Source organism: Ambystoma mexicanum, chromosome 2q (genome assembly GCF_040938575.1).
Source record: "Ambystoma mexicanum isolate Mex_15411 chromosome 2q, UKY_AmexF1_1, whole genome shotgun sequence".
NCBI lineage: Eukaryota > Metazoa > Chordata > Amphibia > Caudata > Ambystomatidae > Ambystoma > Ambystoma mexicanum.
In genome coordinates, this window is record NC_090924.1 from 566,537,551 (window position 1) to 566,560,215 (window position 22,665).

Sequence of the window (22,665 nt, forward strand, 5' to 3'; positions counted from 1 at the left end):
TCCATGTCTGGCACGAAAAACACCATCTACTTCCATCTATTTCTACATTCACTCCACTGTTGACTCTGTCTTCATTACGAAATGCTCTCTTAGTGCCCGTTTTCAAAGCAACTCCTTGTGTGAAAAGGCTTCCCTCCTCTCTACCCACTCCATGTCGTGCTCCCTCCCACCCTTGTCTCCGCGGCACACAAGCTCAAGCTGATGCTGATAAGCCTCTTTCGCTCTATCTGTCTGCCTGCAAAGCAACTGTTTACAAATTCCATCTTTCAGTGTTAACGATAACATCTTCGCGCTGAGCCCAGTGCAAACAACTTCTGTGTGTCTCCATCAGAAATGGCTCATTGGCCTCATGCTAAATGCTTCCTAGCGTTTACTCTATTACTTCTTGCAATACAAGCGCTACATAATGCAAACTCATTCTAAGTGCACACTCAACATGCATACATATGTGTCAAACATATCTCTAAATGTGTAACTACAAAGCATAGCAATGAGTCATTCTAAATGGCTCTACAAAGCATTTCAAACATGACAGTGTGTCATTTCCAGGCCTATTTCATTCTCTCTCATAGCAAACAATACTTCTCTCTCAATCTAAGTGCTACATTCTAATACATAATGCAATAACAGTTTAAGCAAACCCTTCATACAACAGGGCCTATTTCTCTCTTCAAATGCATAAGTGCAAAATGGCTAATGCAAACTAAGTGGCAGTCTAATATGTGGAAAATGTAATGATGCTACTTCAGCAATGTATAGTGGATAGCTAAATCAGGATACAATAATTCCCAAAGGGATAATACTGGGTAACAATAAGTAATAATTCTCTATCAAATGGGTTTTATGGGTAGTGGTTCTGTAACAAAGAGTACTGATTCTCTCCAATGGGTCTTATGATTCTCTAATGATTCTAATGTTGAGTCTAACAATAACAATTTCAGGCTCCTCATTTTATCAGATTCCACAACCACAGGTAGAGAAAAAGATAGTGAAGAGGAAGGACCCAAGTTGGAACTGGGAGGGTCAGTCAGAGAGGAAAGAAGTCAGCCACACCAGAGCCTTACCATTGATACCCAGGTAATCACGGAGACGGTTGAGCAGGATGGCATGGTTGACAGTATCGAAGGCAGATGAGAGATCAAGCAGGATGAGGACACAAGGGGTGTTAGAGTCAAGGTTGAAGAGCATGTCTTCACAGATGTTCAAGAGAACAGTTTCCATGCTTATGGCAGCTCTGAAGCCAGACTAAAGGTCATGAAGACAACCAACAGATTCAGTGTGGAGATTAAGTTGGGAGATGGCCAGTCTCTCTAGGAGCTTGCCCAGGAAGGGGGTTATGGAGATTGGGCAATAATTAGCCGGGCATGCGGGGCCAGCAGAGGGCTTCTTAAGAAGGGGGTTCACAAGGGAGTTCTTCAGGGGGGATGGGAAGACTCCAGTGGAGAAGGAGTGATTGCAGAAATCAGCCAGGGCCGGAGCCAGGGAGTCGATGTGGTCCTTGATAGTTTTGGAGGAACAGGGGTGAACCTGTTTTGACAAGACTTTCATAGATCAGACTTGTCTAGAAAACCTGTCTGCGGAGAAGAGGGAAAGGCAGAGAAGGAGGGAGGACGGGTGGCTGCAAAAGTGCCAGAGGAAGAGCAGGGAGTAGGGGAAGGGAGGGGATAGGAGGAGAGTGAGGACAGGATTTCCTGAGTTTTAGAGACGAACTGGGGGAAGGAGAGGAAAGGCAGAACACCTCTGAGAATGTAGAGACGAATTGGGGGAAGTAGAGGAAAGGCAGAACACCTCTGAGAATGTTCAGCTGGTAGTGTGACTTCTTGGATACGTCAGAGATGTGAGGAGAGAAGGAGTGTGTGGAGTCGAAGATGACCCCAAGGTTTTTTGCCTTGCAGGTGGGAGAAGGATGAGGACCAAGAGAGGCCTGCCAGAGAGCAGCAGGAAAGGATTGAGCGATTGTGTTGATGAGGAGAATCTCAGTCTTACTGGCATTAAGGCAGAGTTCATTGGTGGCACACCACTCCTGGATAGGAGACAGACAGTCAGCGATGAGGGAAGGAGAGCAGGAGGCAGAGGGTAGCCTGAAAATGAGCTGGGTGTCATCCGCATAGCATTGAAAGTTGGGGCAGAGAGCTGCAATGCGGTGGGCAAGGAGTGCCAGGTATTGGTTGAAGAGCCAGGGAGAGAGGTTAGACCCCTGGGGGACACCACAGGTAGAGAAAAAGATAGTGGAGAGGAAGGACCCAAGTTGGACCTGGGAGGGTCGGTCAGAGAGGAAAGAAGTCAGACACGCCAGAGCCTGACCATTGATACCCAGTTTATCACGGAGACGGTTGAGCAGGATGACATGGTTGTCAGTATCGAAGGCAGATGAGAGATCACGCAGGATGAGGACACAAGGGGTGTTAGAGTCAAGGTTGCAGAGCATGTCTTCACGGATGTTCAGGAGAGCAGTTTCCATGCTTCTGGCAGCTCTGAAGCCAGACTGATGGTCATGAAAACAATCAACAGATTCAGTGTGGAGATTAAGCTGGGAGATGGCCAGTTTCTCCAGGAGCTTGCCCAGGAAGAGAGTGATGGAGATTGGGCGATAATTAGCCGGCATGAGGGGTCAGCACAGGGTTTCTTAAGAAGGGGGTGCACAAGGGAGTACATCAGGGGGGATGGGAAGACTCCAGTGGTGAAGAAGTGATTTCAGAAATCAGCCAGGGCAGAAGCCAGGGAGTTGATGTGGTCCTTGATAGTTTTGGAGGAACAGGGGTGAACCTGTTTCAACAAGACTTTCATAGATCATACTTGTCTAGAAACCTTGTCTGCGGAGAAGAGGGGAAAGGCAGAGAAGGAGGGAGGAAGGGTAGCTGCACAAGGGCTGGAGGAAGAGCAGGGAGTAGGGGAAGGGAGGGGATAGGAAGAGAGTGAGGACAGGATGTCCTGAGTTTTAGAGATGAAGTGAGAGGCCAGTGCCATGTAGAGGGCCTGGGAAGGGACAGGAGAGGTAGAAACTGCAGGAGAATTGGCCAGTTCCTTGCAGATTTTAAAGAGTTCAGCCGAGTTGTTAGATGCCGCAGAGACGCAGGCTTGGATATGAGATCTCTTCTTGGTTAGGACAGAGAGCCAGTATTGCCTTTGTAGCAGGCAGCATGCCAGTTTGTCAGAGGATGTACATGAAGCACGCCATTTCCTCTCAGCCACCCTGCACTTGCGTTTTAGGGTGACGAGGTCTGAGTCGTACCAGGAGTTGCACTTGGCCTGGGCTTCTGGCGGATTCTCGTGACGGGGCAAGGATATCAAGCGTATCAGAGATAGCAGAGTGGAGCATGGGGAGGGCTGTGTCAGGGTGAGAGTCAGCCAAAGGGGGAGGGATGGGTGAGAAGGTGGAGGCCAAGGCCTCAGCTGACACGTGCTTCAGGGGTCAGATGACCAAGAATGTGGGTGGCAGTGATGGAAGTGGCTTGGCCTGAGGGGTAGGGAGGGTTAGGTGGGAGGAGAGGAGACAGTGATCACTCCAGGAGAGAGGGGTGGAGAGAGGAACAGAGAGGGGAAGGTCTGAGGAGATCAGAACTTCCAGAGTGTGCCCTGCAGAGTGAGTCAGGCCAGAAGGGAGAATAGTGAGTGAGAGAGAGTCGCAGAGATCACGAAATAATACAGAGGAAGGAAAGGAGGCATCCAGGTGGATGTTGAAGTCTCTGAGAAGGAGGAGTTGAGTGGTTGAGGCTAGGAGTGAGGAGGAGAGGTCCACACACTCAGAGAGGAAGGAGGAGATCTGACCAGGTGGCCGATAGATAGTAGCCATAGTAAGTGGATAGCTAGGGGAGAGAGAGAACGTGCAAATGAGGCATTCAAAAGAGGAGTAGTCCTGCATAGGAGTGACAGAGGCAGGAATCCACTCGGGAAGATCAGAGCTACACCCCCACCAGAGCAATTGGACCTGGGTGTGGAGAGGATCTTTTAACTGCCAGGTAGGAGTGTGTCAAAGCTAGTGATAGAACTGGCCATGAACCATGTCTCAGTGAGACCGAGGACTTCAAGGTCAAGTTCTTCAAGAAGGTGCCAGATATCAGAAGAGTGTTTGACAGCAGAGCAAGAGTTTAGAGTGGCGATATAGAGAAGGTTGCCATCCTTGAAGGACTTCCGGCGAGGGTTACAGATCAGAAGTACGCCCTTCGGAGGTGTAGAAGGAGCCCGAGGGGGGCAGAGAGGGAAGGAGAAGGCAAGGCAGCTGAGGAGCAGGAAGAAGGGGGAGGTGATGTAGTCACGGAAAGGTTTGAGGGGAGAGCAGGAGAAGAGAGGAAGTTGATGAAGTGCGGGAAGCGTCAATCAAAGAGGTGAAGGTTGGCCTGAGGGCCTTGGACCAAGACGGTCCCATTAGAGTAAACATTAATGACCTTAGAGGAATGGAAGGAGGCCAGGAGGGCGTCCCACCGGGGAGAGGAAGAGAAAGGAGAGAGCACAGAGACCATATGGAGGGTCCATAGGTCTGGCAAAGGAACGACAAAGAGGATGTCAGTGAGAGTTTCCTTGGAGGAGGCACTGGTGTAGGTGTCAGCGATAGGGAGGGCTGGGTTGGAGACCAGGATGTCCTTTCTAAACTTCTTCCTACCAGATTTAGTGAGGAGAGCAGGATAGTCAATAGAGAAGCAGTTGGAAAAGATAGGAGAAACAGAGAGCACCATAGAGTAGGTGGGAGAGGGGAGAGGTGGGAGGGAGAGGGGGAGACACTAGAGCAGGCAATAAGATGGTTCCATGTAATTTCATCGCGGGATGTTTTTTCGCAGGGTTTTTTTACCGTGGATTTGTTTTTGAAAAAACAAATCAAATTTAAATTTTTTTTATTTCTGTGGGTGTTACCCCCCAAACACCCATCCCCTTTATTTTTTTTTAAATACCCGTACACCCACACCCAATTTATATTCATTTTTTGGTAAAAAAATTGCTGTAAAAAACCCTGCGAAAAAACACCCTGCAATGAAAGGACATCGTACCGACAAGACAGCGTGAGGCAAGCAGGTTGAGCAATGGGACAAAGCATGACACTCAGGATTAAAGAGATCACAGAATGCACATTTTAGGACAGGAGGGAGAAAAGGCCTAGGTAACACGATGCAATTTTAAGGTACTCAAAGAGTCACATTTAAAACACCTGGTGGTAAACCACCTGTAGGGGGGGCAGTCGGAGGGAAGGAAGGTGACTGGCAGCTGGCATCCACTGCGGACACCTGCAGACACTTACAGGGAGCCGCTAGGTAGGAGCTGCTCTTTGCCTAGGGCCCTTAGCAGTGGGGCTGCCGGGCAGGGGGCTGCCCTGGATGTGCCTGTAATTAGGAAGGGAGAGCCAATCAGGGAGGGGGGTGGGCGGGCAGGCAAGGAGGGAGGCGGGGGAACAAACACTGTTAACAACGAGGGAGAAATGAGCAGGGGGCACCAGAGTACACGAGTTCTAACAGAAATATGGGCCCAGGAGGCTCTTGCCAGCAGATTCAAGCCAGCTGCAGCACCCGCTCATGCCATGAAGGAAAAGGAAAAGGTAATCTAAGTAGAATACACCAACATGTATATAACTACGTCAAAAACACCCTTCATTGCAAAGCACTTCAAATGCGCTATCTGCATTGATATTTAACAAAACATCTTCTAACCTGTAATTTAGGTAGAATACGCCAACAGGTAACTAACTATTTCATGCATTCCCCCCATTACATCTTACTTCAAACAAAAATACTATCATCCGTACCATCACGTAACTATTATAGTTTTTTTTATCCTGTAAGGATTTATTTCCCAATGATCCAACGATTATATAAAGTCAAAACAACAGCGGTGTGTCATACACTAATGTAGCAAACATAGTACTTACACTGTACTGTTCATGAGGGTCTAACAAATAACATGTATATTAAAAACTGTATAATAGTGCAGCTTTTCAACTATCATCCTTAAGCAATTGTCATTTTTTTCCCACAGAAAACAGACCACAGAAGGCACCTGCATGACGCTACAACACTAAGTACACACAGCAAGCTTAATAAACTGCATATTCTGTGAGCACTATCCTCAATTTCACTACGTACCATGTACAATTCAATTATATAATTCCTCCAAATTACAAAGACTTTGTACTCCCACTACATTATGTACAATTCCAGTGCACATATTCCTACTATGTTTATTCTGGCCATGCTCCCATTGCAGTACCTATAATTAAAATTCACATATTACTACTGTGGTGATTTTACCCAGTGCACATATTCTGAGGGGCATGGCCATGCCCCCCATAATCTGGCCACTGACCACAACACAATTAACTATATTAAAAAAAATCACGCACGGTCACCAATAAAACCCACCCCACCGCCCCTGCAATCAAAATGAGATCTGCAAACTCCGAAATTGACTGCGAGCCCGGCGGCATTTCCAAAGCCTTTTCTTTCACCTATAAGAAACAGCTCTACATTGCCTCCATGCCACTTCCCTACCATTTCTATGCCCTCTTCCAAACCGCAAATAACCACAACTGTCTTTCCCAATCTGTCCGTTCTCCGCGCCACCTGCGAATTACTGCTGCGTCCGCAGGCAACTACAGCACATGCCTGTCCTTTCTTAACCTACAAAAACAGCCCTATACCATCTTTTTTCCACTCCTGCACGCTTTCCAACCTCCTTTCCAACATCAAAAAAACCATAATATGTTTTCCAGAGTTTTTCCCCACCGTGCTGTTCGCAAATCCAACATGGCGAGTATTTCCCAAAAATCTGACGCACCTCACGATCTTCACCATCCGATCACAGAGCATGTCCGATGTCCGGCTCCCACTAGGCCAGTCGTAGGCCCATTCGCAGAACAAGGAATTGGGTTTCCCGCGGCCCCAGATATAACTTATTTTTTTGCACACCTACTTTTTTTTTTTTAAACTATTGGATGGATTTACATCACATTTACAAAAGCATGCGTTCAGGACCAAGCCGCCACTTCTGCAGCAAATTTTGAGAAAATACATCCAGGGGTTTGGGCTGTAGGTGTGCGCACATTTTCTTTACATTGCATCTTTTGTCATAATGGTGTGTTCACCATTTCATACCCTCGACCATTATTGTCTATGGCAATTGTTTTTTGCTGTACTTGTTTATAAGCTTCTTCAATGAAGTATGGTTCTGTGCTGCTTGCGTGAATCCATTCAGCATCACAGAAGTTTGAAAAGGTCTCTATATTGAGACTGCACATGTTTAGAATTACTTTTTGTAATTTATTGATTAATTTAGTTAGTGGTTTCATTCTGTTTAAAATCAATATAAATAATGTTCTCTTCAGAAGAAAAGCGCTGTAAATTAGAGCTTGCAGGATCAGTCTCCCGCAGTAGATTTTAAGGGTATATCATGACTTTTCAGATGTTTTTATAAGATTGTGAAGAACTCCAAGGTGGAGATATTTTTGTAACATCATTTTTTTGGATTATTTTACTGTGACTACATTAACACTGGAAGATAGAAGATTGGGTTTGTTACTAGGTCTGCTTTTCTTTGTACATAATGGGCCTCATAACGGGACTGGCGGTAACCATACCGGTGCTACCGGCGTGTTGCCGCCAGACCCATAATAATTTACTGGTGCTTGACTTCCCAGTGCCACTGGCTCATTACGAGTCTGTCAGCCCGGGAAGTCAGGCCCTGGCAAATTGTTAGTCCAAATTTCCATGGAGTCCAGTAGGGACAAGGGAGCACCGGCACCCTTAGCAATTGTGTCGGTGCTTCCATGAAGAGTCTGCCTACCATGGCCGCTGTGCCCGGCAGGGTCAGACCTGTCGGGCACAGCGGCCACGGCAGGCTTACACAGAGTTTGCCGATCCGGAAACAAGGGTGCTGATGAGCTTACCAACACCCTTGTTTCCAGTCCAGCAAACTCCTAATGAGGCCCAATGTTTTACTTTTTGTTTTTGCAAGAGGGGCCTTACCTTTTTTTGTCGTGGTTGGTTTAGTTTATTTGAGTGAGGTTACTAGCTCTTTCATTTTAATGTTTTCTATAAATAGTTTTAGAGGTGAATGACTATGTGGTGTACTTTTAGTCTTATCTGCTCTACTTTGTCTTTCTTTTCTACAGAGTTTCTATTTATTAGGAATTTTGTTGCGTCTGTTGGGAAAGAGAAAGTTTGTATTGGAAAGTTGTGCAATGTATATACATGTATGGTGTATGGGTGTGTGTGTGTGATTGTAGAGATGAATAGAGTGATTTGATTGTGAGTTGGTATATTAGGTGTAGTTGGGAAGCTTGTTAGAATACAAGTGTACAGAGGTGTGATGGTGTTGGGTTAGTGAGGAAGGCAGTGTGGTGTGATGGAATCTGTACAATGAGTGTGCTGTTTTTGATAAAGACAGTGGGTGTTGCAATGGTGGTGTGTAGATGTGAATGCTGGAATATAATGGGTAGAGTGAAAGAAAGAGCAGTCTGGGGTAATATATATAGTGGAACTGTGCTGCTATAATAACATTAATTTACCGGGTACATTAATGTACCTACTTTGTCAGAAGCAAAGGGTTTTTGTTTTTCGGTTGTTGATTGCAGTGATGTGTTCATTTGCTGTAATTGTAAAAGAAAGTTAGTGGGGCTATGTGGTAATGGTGAAGTACTGTTAGGAATCAAGGTTCACATTTACAATGAAAGGATGAGTGGTGGGGAAAAAGTTAATAAAATTGGTGGATGATTAAAAATGGTTGCATTTAGGAGCATGTTCATGAAATTTAAGAAATGTGTAGGTGCATTTGCAGAAGCTCTGTAACATGTTATAAAAGAGAGGAAAAGTTAATGGAAAAGAGTTGTAGTACACATTTAAATGGCAGTTGGTGTGCATAAGTTTAATGTGTTAGGAGTATATACATACTTACAAACATGGTGCATTCTAATCAGTAGGTGTTTATGTAGTCAGATAGTTTTTGTTTGCATAATGGGACTAGTCGCTCCACTTTTAACATTGTGACAGTTGGAGTACAAGTCACAGAAAGTAGAGAAAAAGTAGGACTGCATAAGCAGTTGAAGATTGGAATGGGTTACGTTAGGAAATATAGATGTACTGTTATGTATTAAACTGGCACACACTGAGTGCCAATTACAAATGGTGTACAAATCATTTTTTTCTGCTTTTACTTTCTTTTATGAATAAGTGACACAGTGCTGCTGGAAATGCAGATATGCATTTTTTAAGTTTCTTGAAAAGAGTTCCATAAAAACCTTTTAAAAAGCACAGCATTGCATATGTTTATTTGATATACATGTCACAGTTTTGAATTGTGAAGTTTAGTAGTCATTTTTTCTTTGCATTCTGGATCTTGTAGTTTCATTTTATAATGAGAAAAGTCAATTGAAAGTGACAGAATGTCAATGAAAAAAGAAAGACTTAAGAAGCACTTAAACATTGGAAAGGGCGATGTTGGCATGTATGCATGTGCTGCCAACATATTAAACTGTGAGACACTATGTGACACTTCAAAATGGTGTACAGGTCTATTTCATCTGGTTTTCCTTTATTTTATGGAAAAGTGACACATATGCATTTTTTTTACTTTCATCAAAATGCTTGTAAAAATGATCATTTTGAAATGCAGAGCATTCTAATTGTTTGTTGCTTCATGTGAGCAGGTGAGGAATGCTGCACTGCATGGCATTTACTAGAGTGGTTAAAAAAGAGACTATGCTTATTGAGAAGTGTATTACAGTGTAGGTAGCAGGGGAACCATTTATATGTATATTACACGATCCACGGTAGTGGCTGTGTAGTTATGGTTAAGTTGCTGTTTCCATAGGAAGAGCACTTTTTGGGCGGCTTATAAGTTTGCGCTCCATAGAGAATCCTCACCAAACTTTGCAAAAAAAGCATATAGCCCACTCTGAATTTTTTTGCAAAGTTTGGTGAGGTTTGGTCCAGGGGGGGGCAAAGTTATAGGGGGGTCCCAAAATGTCTTTTTTCCCATAGACTGAATGGGAAAAAACTTTGCTCACGCCTAGAGCCCAAACCGCTGGACGGATTTTCACCAAATTTGGACCAGGAGCAGTGGCTTGGTCTCAAAAGCGTGCTTTTGTAAATTTGGTGAAAATCCATCCAGTAGTTTTCTTTAAAAATGACCAGAAAGTAGGTCAACAAAAATTAGTGATATCTATGTCCAGTCCGCGGACACACTTCCCTGTTCGGTCCGCGGACAGTGTCCTGATTGGCTAATCACCTTGAGTCATGTCCACGGACATGCAATGTGTTCACTGATTGGATGGTGAAGAACGTGAAGTGCGTCAGATTTTTGGAAACGCCCGCCATCTTGTATCCATGGACAGCGCAGTGTCAAATGGTGGGGAAATACAATTGTGGCAAGCGTGTTGGTCTGTAAGACTGTTTGGGGATGGTGGGGGGTAATAGATGGTTCGAATATTGTATCTATTTAGGTGGTAGGCACCGCTGTTGTGTTTGTTGTGTCCGCGGACAGTAGAGTTGTCCTTGGTGTCCCTAATCGTTCCATATGGGAATGTCCTAAGGACACTATACCTGTCCATACTGTTCGCAGGCAAGTTGAAAGTGTTCTATGAGTGTGATCATAGTTAAAAAATGTTTGATTCTATGAGTGTGATCTATGGGTGTGATGTGCTGCGGTGGTTGCTGCCAGGGCATAGAGTCTTGGGTGCATGGTCGAAGGCTCTAGGCTCTGGCAGCAACCACCGCAGCATATCACATCCATAGATCACACCCATAGAATCAAACATGAGTGTGATGTTTTGGACTTGTGGCCAGACTGTACCGAAGAACGAAGTTATAAGTACTGAAGTTATAAGCCACTATGGGTGTGATATGTTTTGATGGTTGTGGCAGGGTGCATGGTTGAAGGCTGTAGGCTGTAGGCTGTATACTCAATACTCTAGGTCCTGACCACAACCACTGCACCATATCACAGCCATAGATCATACCTATAGATTTGATTATCTTTCAAATGGTTTCAATTATACTTACTGCATGATTTGTTGACATTCGATACATTTTTTACATGAGTTTGGTACCTAGAGGAAGTATTCTTTTTCAAGTTCTGTGATAAAAGAAAAGAGCATGTTAGTGTATGTATTCTATAAAGACTTATTACATTTCATAATAGATATTTCAGCTTTTTTTTTAGCCTCATATTTGCTTTACAAACCAGTGTACTGTGCATTTTGCTCAGTTTCTGTGTTTGTTTTTGAAATCATTGGGTATGTGGAAAAAAAAATCCTTGTCAGATTAAAAAACCCTTTTTTTTGCTACAGTCTATTTATTTGTTTCCTTTCAGTGTTTACTTCTTGTTTCTGGTTAATGTTATATCTGTTGGTTTGTTGTAGATTTCTGAAGCAGTTACATACCTGATGGCATATTGTAACTGTCTATTTTTAGTTGTTATACAATCTTGGGCTAGTTAGATACCTATTGGCGTATTCTAACAGTTTATAGTTTTTTATTGAATTGTTTTAATGTTGAAGTACAGATTAGTTATTAAATTTTGGTTTTAAGAAGATTAAAAAGCGTTTGTAAGATTTGCTGGTAATCTCTGCTTTAGAGTAAACATCCACGTTTTTGTTGCAGATTTCTGAAGCAGTTAGATACCTGATGGCGTATTGTAACTGTAATTATTATTTTTTTTTAATTTATTGGTATTGATTTATCTGTTTGGTTGTTATAGAATCTTGGGGTATTAGGGTACCTGTTGGCGTATTCTAACTTTTTATAGTTTTCTAATTGAAGTTTTGTTAATGTTTAAGTACAGATTAGGTATTAAATTTCAGTTTTAAGAAGATTAAATTAGCGTTTGTAAGATTTGCTGGTAATCTCTGCTTTAGAGTAATGGTACTATTTTTACATTCGAACCATCCACATTTCTTTTTTATATATGCAGTGTAGTGACCTGTATTGGTTGTGGCTCCTGCGTGGTAGATTATACATTTTATCGAGAAGGTTTTTCTACCAAGTGATACTTGACCATGTGTGAATCCAGTCAGCTTGCAGTTGTTTTTGGTACCATCTGCATTGTAACGTAGAAGCATTAGTATTAAGTATTTACTATGTGTTTGTATTAGTAAGGAGGAGCGATTATCTGAATTGCAGTTAGTACATAATATGCCATGGTTTGCATGTTGGACAAGTTGCTGAAATGGAATGGATTCACAATTTGGTATGGATACATACACGAAGCGCTCGTTAGGGATTTCTTCTTGTGTAACATTGTTGCAGAGAGTGCAGGTATGTTTCCACATGTATGAAATCTGGATGATTTATATTTATAGGTATGTGTTTGTTTTCCAATACTTGTAGTAAGTACATTAGAAATTCTTGTGGATCTTCTTGTGAGTTTATAGTGAATTTTACCATTCCAGCACAGTAGTCCAAATTTTGTCTTATTCCGTGAACACTATACGTGTTGTCAAGATTTTTTTTTGCGTTTCTATGAAGGACTAACATTTGCAAACACAGTTGGTCTGTACTGTGTAAGTGAATGTTGTCAACAATTGGTGGCAATTGAAATAGAATATTAATTGCTACATTTGCGTAACAACTTACACCAGTTATATTTGAAAATTTGAATGGACCAGGTAGTCCTGTGTCCAAGTCATTTTTTTGGAGTGTATGTTGCTTTTCTGAAGAAGTACCTAAGTTACTTTGACTAATAGGTTCTTCTTTACTTATTGTGAATGATGAAGTATTAGCTCCTTTTACTCTCTTTGGAGGATTTTCACTTATATTCTGTTGCATTTATGTTTGAATTCATTTTCTTTTACGTTTTATTTTTTGTGGAACAGGATATGCTTTTAGATTGGGGGTGTATAGTGAAAGTAGTCTATTGTATTCTAGAATGCAAGGAATATCAGCATTGACTTTACTTGTATCAAAGTTGATTAGAAATAGACCTTCAAGTGTACGTAAGCGTGATAGTGCTCATGCCTTCTTTAAAGCCTGTGTTACCAATATCTAACATTGCTTTGTCTAGGCTAAGACCATGGGATTTATGAATGGTGACTGCATATGCAAGAGTTAGAGAAAATTGTTCTCTAGGTACATACATGTCTTTGAAAAGAAGGAATCGAGCTCTTGAGCACACTATCATTTTTACTTCTGAAAGTTTGTCAAAGAGTATATTGACAAACTCAATGTTGTTATCACGTGGGTATGTTTGAAAGCCAACAATTGTATCCAGTGCTCCATTAACTAGTCCTTGCTCCACATCCAGGTTACGGTTAAGCATTAATCTACAGTTCAAGGATAATTTTAATATTTTTTCCAAGCCAGCTGTTTTGGAGATTGAATTTTCTAAGGTATTTAGTCTTGTTGTGGCTTGTTGACACATAGGTAGTGTAATACCATGTACATCCAGTTTGTCTGTGCAGCAAATTTCAATTATTGGTTGCATTTCTTTTTTTAACATTGTTTTCATTGAATTTGGAACAGCTTGCAAGAGTTCGCATTAAGGCCATACAATTGGCATTTCTTTGTGCTAATTGTTCCAGCACATGAGTTATCACCATAAAGTGCATGGATGTGCCGGGTTTTTAATATTGTTTGTGCTTCTTGAGATAGTACACCAACTCAAATACTTTTTAAAATGTTGAGGTAGGTGAGGTCTGGCGAATGTTCTCTGTTAATTCTGTGTATTGGAAATGTTGCCAAAGGTTGACATTTCCTATGCTGCCAATAGTTTTACGGCAGAGTTTGTGTCCTAAGGTTTTAAAAAGAGGTTCACCTTTCACTGGTGTCAATTGAAGATCTCCGAAAACAATAATGTGTTTTCCTCCAAAGAGTTCTTCATAGTTATTTTAAGTACTTCTTGCAATCTGAGATGAATCAAAGCCAACATTAGGTTGGAGACCATGCTCACTTCATCTATTAGTAGCATTTTCATTTGTTTCAAAACTCTGCGTAGTCCCATTGCAGCTTCTGCAGAAAGTTTGTAATAATTTCATTTGTTTTGGTGTTCTACTGGAAGGAGTAGTAATCTGTGGAAAGTGACACCACCTATGTTGTGGGCAGCTAAACCTGTGGGGGCAGTTACAGCAGCTGACAGTTTGTTGTTTGTCAATTGTTGAAGGAACTTGCTGATGGTTTTGATTAAGAATGTTTTACCTGAACCAGCTTCACCACTGACATATAGTAGTATAGGTTTGTAATTTTGGCAGGTACATTCTTTATTTTCATGTTGTACACCATGTGCAATTTGTTTTGTTACTTCTTCAAAACTGGTGCGCTGCTCTTTGTTTAGTTTTGATTGTAGTGCAGTTAAGTCTTCTGTAACTTCTTCAAAGTGACACATGGTGTTTCTACTTCTGTCATAGCTAATTCTGCCTCATTTGCTATTAGTGGTTGTCCCAGTGGTTCTTGGATTCCTGTTATAGAAGGTTGTCTGCTGTCGGTAGTGTCCTTATCTAGTTGGGCCTTGAGTTCTTCTTCATGTTGATGTTCATTTTGCAACATTGTTTTTTACTGCATAAAGTTCCAATTGTTGATAGTGCTTTCATTTTCTTTCAAAGCATCTTCGTAGCAGTCATAGTTATCTAGTAACTCGTCTTCTTTTCTCCGTGGTTTAAAAAGTTGTAGGAGGGACATGTAATATAGTTATTTCTATTGAGGACTTTTTAATGACAATTTGATATGATTAATTAAACTTGGTTTGGGAAGTTTTACTAAGCTGCCTTCACAACCTGTCACTGTATATCTACCTTTGCTTTCATCAGGTTTTATATTATTTTTGTATGCAAAGTTTTGGTCTATGTAGTATAGACACATGTTTTCCAAAGTGTCTAGTAAATTGTTTTTCAAAATGTCTTGGCTGTTTGGATCCTTTTTGGCTATTGTTTCTATGTCGTCATATGATTTGAGAACTTTTTTTTCTAGATTTAGCAGGACCAAGACTTAGCCATACTATATTTTTCAGATTTTCCATACACAGCAGTACCAGTTAAACGATCTGCAGCTTCGAAGGTGCCACATTCTCTATGAGAGAGCATTTTTATGCCTAAGGTGTACAATTTCTGAGATAGTGTTTTGTCTGATGATAGGTCATTCCAGAGGTCTTGAAGCTCTGTTTTTTCTGCTTTTGTTAAGTATGCTGTAACATATAGTGCAACTGCAGTGGAATTGTCTGCAATGTACTGCACATCTATGTTTGCATTCTATAAGTGGGCAATGATTGCATTGCAATCATTGATATATTTTGATTCTTCGGTTCTTTTCATGTAAAATGTGTTCTTAGGTGATTTACCTTTAACATTATGTCTAACTGAAGACATGAAGTTGTTTACTTCACCTGTTTCTGTAACTGGTCTAGGGAAACCAAACCGGCATTTGGTGTAGTATTTCCCTTTCTTTTTGTATTTGCGACAACAATCTTGGCCACATTTGTGTCTTTTAAATTGTACAATTTGTGCATGAAGGTCACTATTTGTCCTTTGTGAAGGGATTTCACAAGTGACATATTTTTGGATGAACTGCAAAACAGTAGCATCACTGTCCTGACCAAATTTAGGAGCATCTTTAATCCATAAAAGCATGTGGATATGTGGTGCTCCTCTGGCTTGATATTCTTTTCTCCAAAAGAAGTGTTCCACTTCTCCGAGTGGAGGAACAGTTTTATTATGAATAAAGTGTAGCATAGCAGTGAAACGATGATGGAAATATCTTGAAACATTAACAGGATCTAGAGAGCAAATTTCTCCAGGTATTAGTATATCTATGTTTGTTTTGTTTTTGTTTGATATGCGTAGGAAATGATGTAAATCTTCCCATGCATATTCTGCACAATTTGATGTAACAAACCAAGTGGGTGGTCCAAGGTTTCTGATCATACAACGTACATCTCCGTGATGTCGGAACCAGTATTCTTTCGTACGACGCATGTTTGCAAACAGATTTGTAATACTTGATTGTAAAACCTCATCTTTTTATTGCACTTAGCCGACATATTGTGAAACTGTGTTCCCGATTTCAATATGTGTGCAACTCCGTAACATAGAGTTGCTAGTTCACTTTCAAAGAGTAGGTGGAATATGTATTTCACATTTTGTCTAAATATGGGATCTTCAGAATAGATTCGTAATGAACGGTATTCTGATGCTGTTATTTGAGTGGGTCTGTCATCGTATCTTCCTCCTTTGCCAATAGGAAATAGTAGAGGAAAAGCTCGTGCTTCTATACTTTTTTCCCATATGCTCATTGGTGATCCTTTGGTTTTTCGCATTTGGTACGTTTCTAGTGCATCATCTATGCTGTCTTTAGAGTGCAATGGATGAATTGTATAATGGTCTAAAATATTGGATACTGCATCGGTATCCAGAAGTTCAAATTGACCAGTTTCCCGTGATTCTTGAATTATTTCAGTTGTTCCACTTAAGTTTTCTTCAATATTTATTTCTTTGTAGTACTCATTATTGTCTTTTAAATATTGCAAGGCTTGTCTAAATTTATGTAAGTCGACGAGATGTTGCCAATTTTATTTGTCTTTTGTTGGTACACCATTTACTAAAATAATTAAATATTGTTCTATTGGACGTTGCACTTCTAGAGTGTGTGCATTTTCTGTCAGATTTAATGGTAAATAAACTACTTTGCCACAAATACCTTTCACCAATTCTGAGGGAGGTAATTTTGCTGTTTTTGGTTGAAGACGTATTATTGCTTGAAATGGGTGTACTGTTTGGATTATAATGCTCTCATATAAATTGGGTTGTTGCAGGGGTTTTGGTAGTGGAAATAATTCCAAATTATTTGTGATAGCACGTGAAGGAGTTTGGTTGTTGTAAAGTTTTGTAGTGCAGTAACTGCAAATTATTAAAGAGTCAGTTATTTCATATTTGTTTTCTGCTATTAGGTAGAGAGCTAATTCAAACCAGTTAGAATCTTCATTGTCATCTATTTTGTATGTTATGTCTCTAGTTTTTGTGTTAGTTTTATAAAAAGTTCTGCGGCAACACACACAAACATGGTTTGGTATTTTAGCGGATGTACTTTTAAATTTTAAAGTATTTCTTTTTTGTATGTGAGTAGTAGAAGGTTGCCTTGTGTTTGATTGTTGCTAGTTTGTTGTACAGGTATAGCGTTTTGTAAGTTGCTTTCACTTCCAAAATATTTTTCCTGGATATGGTCAATTTCTTTAAGTAGTTCTTTGGCTGTACCATGTAGAAGATTGTTATTTAAATTGGCTAGTGCTAATGCAGGACTTTTAGCATAGTACCGTTTATAGACTAGATTTCTTATAGTTGGATGATGATAGTTGGATGATGAGTTGATATTATTTTGATATGATGGAAGGTGCTTTTGCAAATTGGTCCTGTATATGCAGGCTAATGAAAATCCTTGTAGTCCTGTGTATTTACGCACTGGACAGGTATCCATATTTTGCAGCAGTTTCATTTTGATTTTGTCTTTGCCTTTCACATATTGATTGAGAAATTGGTGTAAAGATTTGAAAGATTTTTTGGGAATGTTACACATTAATGCATGACCATTTGTATACTGGATGTTTTCGTCCAGTCGAATGGAGAGGTAATTCTGAGTTTTCAGGGGATATTTTTGTAAGCAGTATTTCTTGTTTCATTATGGTATTATTATTTATTTCATAATCTCATCCACTGATATGTATAGCAATCGTATTTGTTTGCTTTTGTTTGTATGCTTCTTCATTAAAATATGGTTCTGTGTTTGTGGTGTGACTCCATTCACCTCCACAGATATTTAAGATGTTATTTTTGTTGACATTCCGTTTATTGAGAAGTCTTGTTTTGTAATTTACTAATTAGTTTTGTTAGTGGTTTCATTCTTTTTAACACTAAAATAAATAATTTTCTTTTGAGTAGGATTGCCCTGTCTATCAAGGCTTCTAATATTAATTTTCTACGTTAGGTTTTAAGGGTTGTGTATGATTTCTCTCCTGTTTTTATAAGATTTTGAAGGACTTTTGTGATGTCATCTTTGATGTCCTGTGTGTTAGTCTTAGCAGTGCACAGTGGTGGTGCGAGTTATGGTTTTTTAATTTACCATAACTGGCTAATTTCAGGGTTTTTTCGGTTTTACTTGGAACCATAACGTCCCTTTAACAAAGTTTTTTCACTGAATTTCATAGGTTTTTAGTTGCACAGCTTAACCATAACGTCCCGTTAACAAAGTTTTTTTACTGAATTTCATAGGTTTTTAGTAGCGCAACTTAACCATAACGTCCCATTAACAAAGTTTTGTTACTGAATTTCATAGGTTTTTAGTAGCGCAAGTTAACCATAAACTACCTTTAACAAACTTTTTCATTTGCACGCAGACAATATACAAAGATGGAGTGTAAAAAGCAATTTCTCAGGGATGGCTTTACACAGAATGTTGCAAACTAAGAATTTATGCGCGTTCACAGTGTAGGTCAGCTGCTTCCATTTTTTGCTCGCGGGCCGGAGTGGCCCACGACTCGCACTATAAGGTTCTATTGTTTTTTGAACTTGACAGACAGGGATCCTGCCAAAAGACTTCTTTTGAAGGAGGGGTGCAAAAACGTAAGAGACGATAAGGATGACATTTCTGAAACGAAACCGCTTTTATATATTATATCACTATGAGAAAGATCGTTGGCACAGACTGAGTCGCATTTAGGGACTGCATTACGCGTAGACAATGGAAAATGCCAATATAATGTAAGTAACCCTTTAGATTATTTTATACCGGAATATAATAACAATAGCATGGCATTAAAGCCCGGTTAAGTTGTACTTGTTTGTTCAATGTGGCATATTCTTTTGTACCGCGCATTGTCACTGCCGAAGTGGTCCCCTGGCGCACAGATGGCTCTGAAAAAGGCAGAGGAGAGAGGGTGGGTTAGTGGGAATAAGTTAACATACTCCGTTGCACTATCCTCGCTAGCAAATAGTTTCACGCCCTAATAAATAAAATTAATATTTTTAATTAAGATCGGCTGGTGAGACTCATTTATGTTTTTAAAACAGGTACATCCTTCCCTACTGTCAATGCCACGATTTTCAGACCCCGGCTGATGGATTTTTTAACTGCCAGGTGCAGCTCCTAGTAAACAACTTCATGACCCTCATCATTTTATGGGACAATCGCCAAGGACCAATATGCCCTTACATGGTTCTAGCGGCTAGAAGCAACATACCAACCGTTATGGTGGTCTAATGCCTCGTTGTTGGAACAGCCTTCCGATTTTCAGTGCGACCACAGTCCTTCTTTTATCATAAACCAACACCCTGTGTAGCGCAAAGGAACAGCACGTGACTCAAGATGAACTTTTGCGGTTCGACAGCAAAGACAAATGCAAATCGCTGAATATTCTCTAAACATTTGATGTCAAATAAATGTACTTTACGAAATGTACAATCTTGCTGTTTGCTTTTAAATCACAGTTTCATATTCCGAATTGTGGCGTGCTGTGTTGTGAGATGATCTGTGTTGTTTTCCGGATTCTGCATGAAGTTGCGTAGGAGCAGTGTTGGCAACTCCTTAGTAAGAAAAGTAGCTATTGGCCGTCATAAAAGTAGCTAGAAGTAGCTAAATGACGTCATAACCTAATTTGCATAATTCACCAGGTGCATGATGGGTGATTGCCGAGGGCATGGTTGTTATAGCCTCTCATTGAGCTCACCCCTTTTTTGTAATGAAAGTCGCGAATGCACAGATGCAAACTCATTACATCCATATGCATACATCCACATGCAAATGCAGTAGTATTTAAATAAAACCCACAATGATTAGGTTGGTTGTTCTGTTGTCACTTCTTAAACGTGTACTGCCATTTTTAATATGCTAGTATTTCATAATCCATAATGCCTTGTTGTTGGAACAGCCTTCTGATTATCAGTGCGACCATAGTGCTTCTTTTATCATAAACCAACACCCTGTGTAGCGCAAAGGAACAGCGCACAACTCAAGATGAACTTTTGCCGATCGACAGGAAAGACAAATGCAAATCGCTGAATATTCTCTAAACATTTGATGTCAATTAAATGTACTTTACAAAATGTACAATGTTGTTGTTTGCTTTTAAATCACAGTTTCATATTCCGAATTGTGGCGTGCTGTGTTGTGAAATGATGTGTGTTGTTTTCCGGGTTCTGTGTAAAGTCGCGTAGGACTGGAGATGACTGGGCGCGTTTGGCTACACACCCTGTAACGTCACAGAGAGAGACGGGGAATCTGAATGCTTTGATAATGTCAGGCTTAGGGGCAAGAGATATCATTTATTGTCGCAAAAACAGGTCAGCCAGGTCGATGGGGCAAGTGATAGGATTATCACATAATGTCGGCGCACAGCAGCCTGATTTATCGTTTGTTTAGTGGACAAAAAGTCGGGTAAGGCCCATAGGAAATTGTAATGTCAGCGGACATAAGGAGGGTTCTTAGAACACTTTCAACCTGACAAAGAACAATACAAACAGCGTTCTCAGAACACCCCCATTTTGTTTAATTGCAAACATTTCAGGACACGGCGGGTGTTCTTACAACACATTCAACTTGCCAGAGAAAAATACGGACAGCCTCCTCAGGACACCCCCATTTTGTTTATGTACGAACATTTAAGGACACCGCAAGTGTTCTTAGCTCAATTTTAGCTTGCTTGCGAACAAATCGGACACATACTCCGTCCTCAGAACACCCCACCATTTAGTTTATATAGAAAATGTCAGAACAGCCTTGTTGTCCGCAGACAAATCGAACACAACAAAAGCGTCTAGCACATAAAAAAAACAGAACATTGAACCTATCTCATACTCCCCCACCCTTCCCAAACACACTTACACACCAACACACTCCACTAAATACAATTTTTAATCCAAGTTTCACTGCGCTGTCCGCGGTCGTCGGCGAATGCAAGATGGCGGGTGCTACAAAAAATCTGACGCGCTTCATGCACCACGCCGTCCAATCAGCAAACACGTTGCACGTCCACGGACATCACGCAAGCCGCTTGGCCAATCGGGGCGCTGTCCGCGGAGCGAACAGGGAAGTTGTTGTTTTGCCTTACATTTTGGTCATTTTAAAAAAAAACTACTGGACGGATTTACACCAAATTTGCAAAAGCACACTTTCGGGACCAAGCCCCCACTCCTGCGCAATTTTGGTGTAAATCCGTCCAGCGGTTTGGGCTGTAGGCTTGTGCAAGTTTTTTTCCCAATATGTCTATGGGAAAAAACAAAAGTTTTGGGACCACCCCTATTACTTTGCCCCCCCCCCGGACCAAACCTCTCCAAACTTTGCAAAAAAAATCAGAGTGGGCCATATACTTATTTTGAAAAGTTTGGTGAGGATTCGTCCAGAGGGAGCGAAGTTATAAGCCACCCAGAAAATGCTCTTCCTATGGAAACACCAACTTAACCATAACTACATGGACGCCACCGCGTCCATGTAATATATATATATATATATAAATATATATATACATTCAGTGAAAAAAACGTTGTTAAACGGAGGTTATGGTTAAGTTGCGCTACTAAAAACCTATGAAATTCAGTGAAAAAACTTTGTTAAAGGGATGTTATGGTTCCAAGTAAAACCGAAAAACCCTTGAAATTCTCCAGTTATGGTAAGATAAGCAACCATAACTCGCGCCACCACCGTGCACTGCTAAGACTAAGACCCACAACATCAAAGATGACATCACAAATGTCATTGATGACATCACTGATGACATCACATGTGTATGTACTTTTCATGAAATATGTGTACAAGGGATTCTTATTATAATGTTGCGAAAAAAGTGTCAAGGATCATTGCAATAAATATACCCTAATTAGTGCATTGAACGATGCATTGATATAAATAGCATTCTATTATGGGGTTCTATCTAGTATACTAAGCTACTCATGCAGAAACATAGCATTGTGTACTGCGTACAAGATGAAGGTATAATATTCGTAATGTTAATATGTTGAATAATGAAATGATAATTGTTTTCTTAATAGATTTTTGTGTACTGTGAAATATGTAATAAGTAGCTAATAAAACCCATGTATTACATAAATCCATTACTATAGACAAAACACAAAGAGACAAGAACACATACCAATATGGTTATATACAGGGAAAGTGAAGTTAGCAAAAAAGCACAAGTAGTAGCAGAAATAATTCATAACTTAACTGATTATTTTCATGCAAATAAATGATTGCTTTGTTTCAAAGCTGCTATTTACCCTATGTATATGTATCACTTGATGTGAATGGACCCTAAGGAAAGTAGTGTGAGTACAATGTATACAAAAATGACCATATACAGGGAAAGTACAGCCATAAAAAAACAACAGAACTATCAGAAAGTGCTTATAAGTCTATTGATTATCTGTATGCACAAAAAGGATTGCTGTCTTTCAAGCTTGTGTCTTCCGTTATGTATATGTTTCATATGATGTGACTGGACTCTAAGGGAATTACTGGAAGAACCTACTTGAAGGATACTTCTACAAATAAAATAAATGTTTTAGTTTCTGACTGTTACTGAAGAAAACCATGTGGCCTAGATATGTCAGCAAAAGAAAAAAGAGTGAGCCAGACATGTGATGTCATCAGTGATGTCATCAATGACATTTGTGATGTCATCTTTGATGTCGTGGGTGTTAGTCTTAGCAGTGCACGGTGGTGGCGTGAGTTATGGTTGCTTAGCTTACCATAACTGGCGAATTTCAAGGGTTTTTCGGTT